The sequence below is a fragment of the Rhamphochromis sp. 'chilingali' genome, assembly GCF_963969265.1.
Source record: "Rhamphochromis sp. 'chilingali' genome assembly, chromosome: 12".
Lineage (NCBI taxonomy): Eukaryota > Metazoa > Chordata > Actinopteri > Cichliformes > Cichlidae > Rhamphochromis > Rhamphochromis sp. 'chilingali'.
Window position 1 is genome coordinate 22409730 of NC_137939.1, and position 5753 is coordinate 22415482.

The following is a 5753-nucleotide window of genomic DNA, read 5'->3' on the forward strand; positions in this document are numbered from 1 at the left end:
ATTGCACTCGAGGAAGAAAATTGATGCAGCAGAAGTATTCACAGAAGCATTCATTGTACTATAAAGTTTGATTTTCATAGTACAGCTGATACCTAGGAAAACAGATGCTTGTTTAAAATGATTTTTAAAATGTAGTCATCAAGTTTAACAGGACAGGACAAACCAGCAATAAAGCTAATGAGTCCAACAACAAAGACATTTCAGGAATTTAACGGTCCAGCTGAACCAATAATCACCAGTCTTTAACACAAGAAGGAGTACACAGTGCCACTCTGCACTAACTCTATCCACTGTGGTGTCAAGTCAATGTTGCTGTGTCACACAGAGAAAGATGTGGTGAAGCTTCATTGGTTACTTGGAAAATAACTCTGAGTCTTTTATATTACATCTTCTAAATAACCCTCAAATCATAATCATAGACAACAAACTCCAGTGATAAAACTATAAATATCAAGTGTTTATGCAATGCCAGGAGAAGCAACACTGGTGGTTTAGAGAAATTACTGCCACCATTTACAGCATCCAACAAGTGCTGAGTATGTATAACCTCCAAACACGAATGCAGAAGAGAGCTGTGTAGCAATCATTTGACATTCATCAGTGTTGCATTGATATAGCTCTCTTTAAACTCATGTTACAGGAATAGCGCTGATTTCCAGCACAATTTCAGTTACAGATCTGTTTCAAAGTACAGCAGGAATACTGAGCCCAGTTCAGCCCTACACATGCCTTTTCTCTGGTGCTCTGACTGTATATAGCCTCCTGCCGTCTCCCAGCCCACACAATAGGCCTCTGTGTGCACGGCCCGCGGAATGCTGCGAGATGGCAGGGCAGTGGGATAGCTACATGGTGAGGATGGGGGTTGGAGGGTGAGGAAGGGTGTGGGTGCTCGGAGGATGAAAACTGGGAGGGGTTGGTTTTGGGGTAGGGGAAAGGGAAGGGGAAGAGATGGTAAGGAAGGCGGAAGGTGGTGGTGATGGGGGGCTGATCTTTCAGTACTGTACGGGTGCACTGAGGCTCCTGGGGTCTAGAGGGTGTCTAGGTTTCGGCACAGTGACCGTAAGAGAGGGGGTGGATGTAGCCCTGTGTACAGGCAAAGTGGTGATAATTAGCACCCACCTAGGGCAGAAGAGAGTATGAACAGGCCCTATTCACAACATATCTTGTCCCTCATTTGGTTGTGAAGAACACATAAGATAGTAGTGGCTGCAAGAAACTCCGCTTTAATGTTTCTGCCATTGTTGAGACTAAAGGATGCCAAATTTCAATGAGGAGGAAAAACATATGCAGCAAAAATTCAGTTGTCCTACAGGGCTATAACGCTCATTACATACCTGATTTTGTCTCGTTGGGGTGGAATGTGTAGCTTTACCGGTGCCACAGAAAGGGTCATGTTTCTACTAACAAAGATTTGCTGTGCACTGGCCACTTTGGGTCAATTAAGATCCAACCTGTCAGCCTCAGACTTGACTCAGTTTTTAATAGTTCAAGTTCTTCTTTGTAGCTGACCAGTTGTGTGCTTATGCACCAACTCTTGAATACTGAGATGTTCACATCCCCAGTGTGCATTATAATTTACCAGTGCACTTCATAAAGACCTTAATGTATAGCATTTAAGCTTACATGTGAGTTAAAGTTACCACATTAATCTTTATCTTGTTTTTACTTCATCTGAGACTTACAGACAGGGTTTTAGTCTGTGCACACTGAACCAGCGTTTCAACCTTTGTCATGAGTTAGTAGAGAGAATAAGAAATTCAATCAGAAATTTTAGAGAGGAATGAGGAATTTCTGCGATTCATGAAATCTGTAAAAATGTCTATAGAAACTGCAATACGTCCCCACAAATCACTGGAGTCTAACATCTAGGCCAGTGGTATCAAACCTGCAACTTTTTTACCCGTCGTTAATGGTTCCCTTTGATATTGACAAAAAACTAGATGACTGAAAATTGCGGTCTTATTTTTGTTGAACCTCATTAGTGGTGGTTAGCATAGAAGGACAGACCTACATGGCTCATATCAAGCCCCTCCAGCTGTGTACTATTAATCTAAATAAATGAATAAAGTCATTAAGAATTGAACATGAACAAACTTGGCCTTGTTTTACCGCTGGCTTACTGATATGCCAGATTGGCTGCTGGACTTTGGTTGAAGTCAAACGTTCCTATCTCTTGTTTACTTTTTGCTATATTCAAAGCTAGTAAGCTACTAATAATTTTATTTCATATCAGTATAGACATCCATTAAAGTGATTCATTTGTACATTGAACTAGTGACAAATGAACATATGGACATATGAACTTCTGTATGTTGCTATAGTAATTCAATTTAATTTAATTTATATAGGGCCACTTCACAACAACAGTCACCTCAAAGCACTTTGTATTTAAAGGTAAAGGCCCTATGATAATACAGGGAAACCCCAACAAACAGACGATCCCTGTGAGCAAGCACTTTGTGACTGTAGGAAGGAAAACTCCCTTTCTCCAGGAAGAAAGCTCCAGCAGAACGAGGCTTTGGTAGAGGCAGCCATCAGCCACAACCTGAGGGTGAGGAGAGGAAGACAGGACAAAGGTAGACTGTGGAAAAGAGCCAGAGTTTAATAATAACAGTGAGTGAAAATATGTAAGTGAAGAAGAAACGGTCAATGCATCAGGGAGGGTACAGTGTCATAATAAGCTTTGTCAAAAAGTATGCTTATTATTAAAGGTTAGAGCTCAAGGTGAACAGTTATAGTTACAGATTTAAAAGACAGGCTCTGATTTGATCAAGTCTGATTGAATAATGCTGTAATCAAACATCATACCCATACTGGACTTTTAGTAATCTCTTCTTAATGTGATGCGGCCAATAAGCTAACAGGAGGCTGAATTAAATAAAATCCTCACTTTGCATTACTATTCCAACAGCGTAGCTTGATAAGGACACAAACCCCAGAGAAACACAAAAAAGGAATTTCAAATTAAAAGGATAGTCAGTTTTAATTATAGCCACCAGATACATCTGATCAAGCCTCAGTTAAACATAAGCTGGTAGTTTTTGTACAGACCAAAGACTGCGATTGATTTTGGTCACCACAGAGAGAAAGAATATTACAATGAAAGAAAAAAAAAACAGTTTCAACTTAGATATCTTTTTAATGAGTATTATGCTCACTACAACATCCCGGGGTGTTACTGCTGCCACTTTGGGGGCAATATTATGACAGACAGACGAGCAACAGATATGACAAGACATCCTATGATACTGGATTGGATGGTTAGGATAAGTCTCCAGGAAATGAATGTATTATAATTCAGTTTTATGCCCTCTATGTGTGTGTGTGTGTGTGTGTGTGTGTGTGTGTGTGTGTGTGTGTGTGTGTGTGTGTGTGTGTGTGTGTGTGTGTGTGTGTGTGTGTCGCTATGTGGGTAAGACTCAATTTAGAGAAGAGATGGAATTCCTTACACCCTGGGTGGCACAGGGATAATGGCCCTTATCCTTTCATTTGAGAGATGCATTAAACGATGCATTAAATCTCTACAAGGTTTCAATAGTTTCTAATGAGGAGCTTTATTTCACAATGTGCTATACCTATTTAATACCTCTTCCTAATATCATATTATTGCCATGCAGGCGGTGTAGGAGGCTTTGAGTTTAACAGGAACTGGAAATGGATTAAATTAAGGCGTTTTACATCCTTTGTTTCTGGGGTAATATCCGAACAAGAGTGGTGTGTGGTAGCATGAGTAAAATGTGTTTCAGGGCTTGGACGGTTTTGAGTGATTCAGGAAAATAAGCATGCCCCAATCCAGTGAAAATGGCAGTGTAATTGGTAATGTGGTGAGGACAGGCTGATAATGAGGATTTCCCAGGGCTTTAAATTAGCCTTGAACTAATAGATATCTCCTACCCTGTTAATTACCACACTTTTTTGTATGAACTACCTCTACACAATTCACTTTGACGAAACAGCTATAACCAACATCTTTCTCTAGCTCTTTCTATGTTCTTATATAGCAGCCTTTATTCTATATTTGTTGTTTTGATCCAGAGTATCCTAACAATTGTTCCAATCACATTTCACCTTTTTTCCTCCCTAAGGTACTTAAAAACGTCTGTCCAAAGTGGCCTCTATTGCAAGGCTTTAGCCAGACCTCCAGATTACTAAGATGGAATCAAAGCTCCAGAGCCGGTAAGTTTCTTTTCCTGTGTGAGGTGGAGGGGGAAAGAGGTTAAGTTTGTGCAGGCTTGGTGAGTGCAGTGAGGGGGGTTTTCTCACACAACACGGAGGATGAAGGGACAAAGGTGGCATTCATTGGCCCAGGAATGGAAAACATTTTCTGCTGAAAACAGAGAAGCTACAACCGGCAGAGGTAGCACAGAGGGACCATGGGTTAGCATATACTTCTTTAGAGAACTGATATGGCTGGAAATGCGAAGGAGAAGGCCATTCCTAGCAAGGCCTTGTTTATTTGGTAATAAAGATAATATCTTGTCCCTTTAGTCTACAATTAAAGTGTTACTGCACAGTTTGAAAGCGTGAGAAAGACTGTATTTCAATGATTTGATTGCCTTAATAATAAATAGATAAATATGAATAGATAAAAATAGAAAATATACATATTTTCATGTGATGTCTGCAATTCGGAAGAATCCTCCACTACGATGAGAAATAGTTTTACTAAGGAGTAAAAGTTTTGGTGATACTCTTCAGTGAACATCTCACATAGCAGCTGAGATCAAAGACAGGAAGCCAAGTCCAAAACTCAAAAAAATAAGAAGGGATCTTTTTAAAGTGTCTTTGAAGCACCAGGAAACATGCTGAGAAACCCTCTGGAGAGGAAAGATCTCACTGTGATGTGTACTCAGTAAAACTACAGAGTTAGAGAGGGGAAACTGACCTGAGTTGAAGGTCCTGGAGTGAGTACGCCACCTAGCGGACAGGACCGTAAGATTTCAGTCCATGAGCGTGGGAAACTCACCAGGTGGTGTCACTATGTCACAACACTAGAAAATACCGTAGCGACAACCTGACTGCAACCTTACAGGAAGTATGTAGGAGACAAACACAACACAGTTGGTCATTTACATCAGTCCATATTTACATATCATGACTAATAGAAGAGCCAGTTGTCCTACTGACGCATTTATAATGAAACACTGCCTATATTCTTCATATAAAATGTGGAAAACACTGTTATTGTTGTTGTTGTTGTTGTTAAACACTATCATCACCAACATTATTATTAGTAATAATAAAAACAAAAATAACAGTTTAATAGGAGAAATATATGTAAGATTTTGCATAAACAATCAAATATGAATTCAATATTAGGCATTGGATATTGGATGTGTTATTCATGCAGTAAGAAACAAACCATTTTAGATTGTTTTCTGTAAGTTTATATATATATATATATATATATATATATATATATATATATATATATATATATATATATATATATATATATATGCCTAAAAACGAAAGCAAAGCTTGTTTATGAGCTCATTTCAGGTTTTAACTCCATTTAATCTCAATTTATAAATATTTTTGGATGGTCAATGGAGGGGGAAAATATAAATCCCTGAAAAGTATAGAGAATATATCTTTTTCTCTTTTTTTCTTTTGTTTAAATGGAAGTGATTTAACTTTGGCCGAAATTACATCAGTTTCATGTCGATAGGTACTGGTTGTTGACCCCACCATGCTGCCGGTGTCACAGCCCCGCCCCGGAGCAACAGCCTCTACTTGATCCCGTCTGTAAG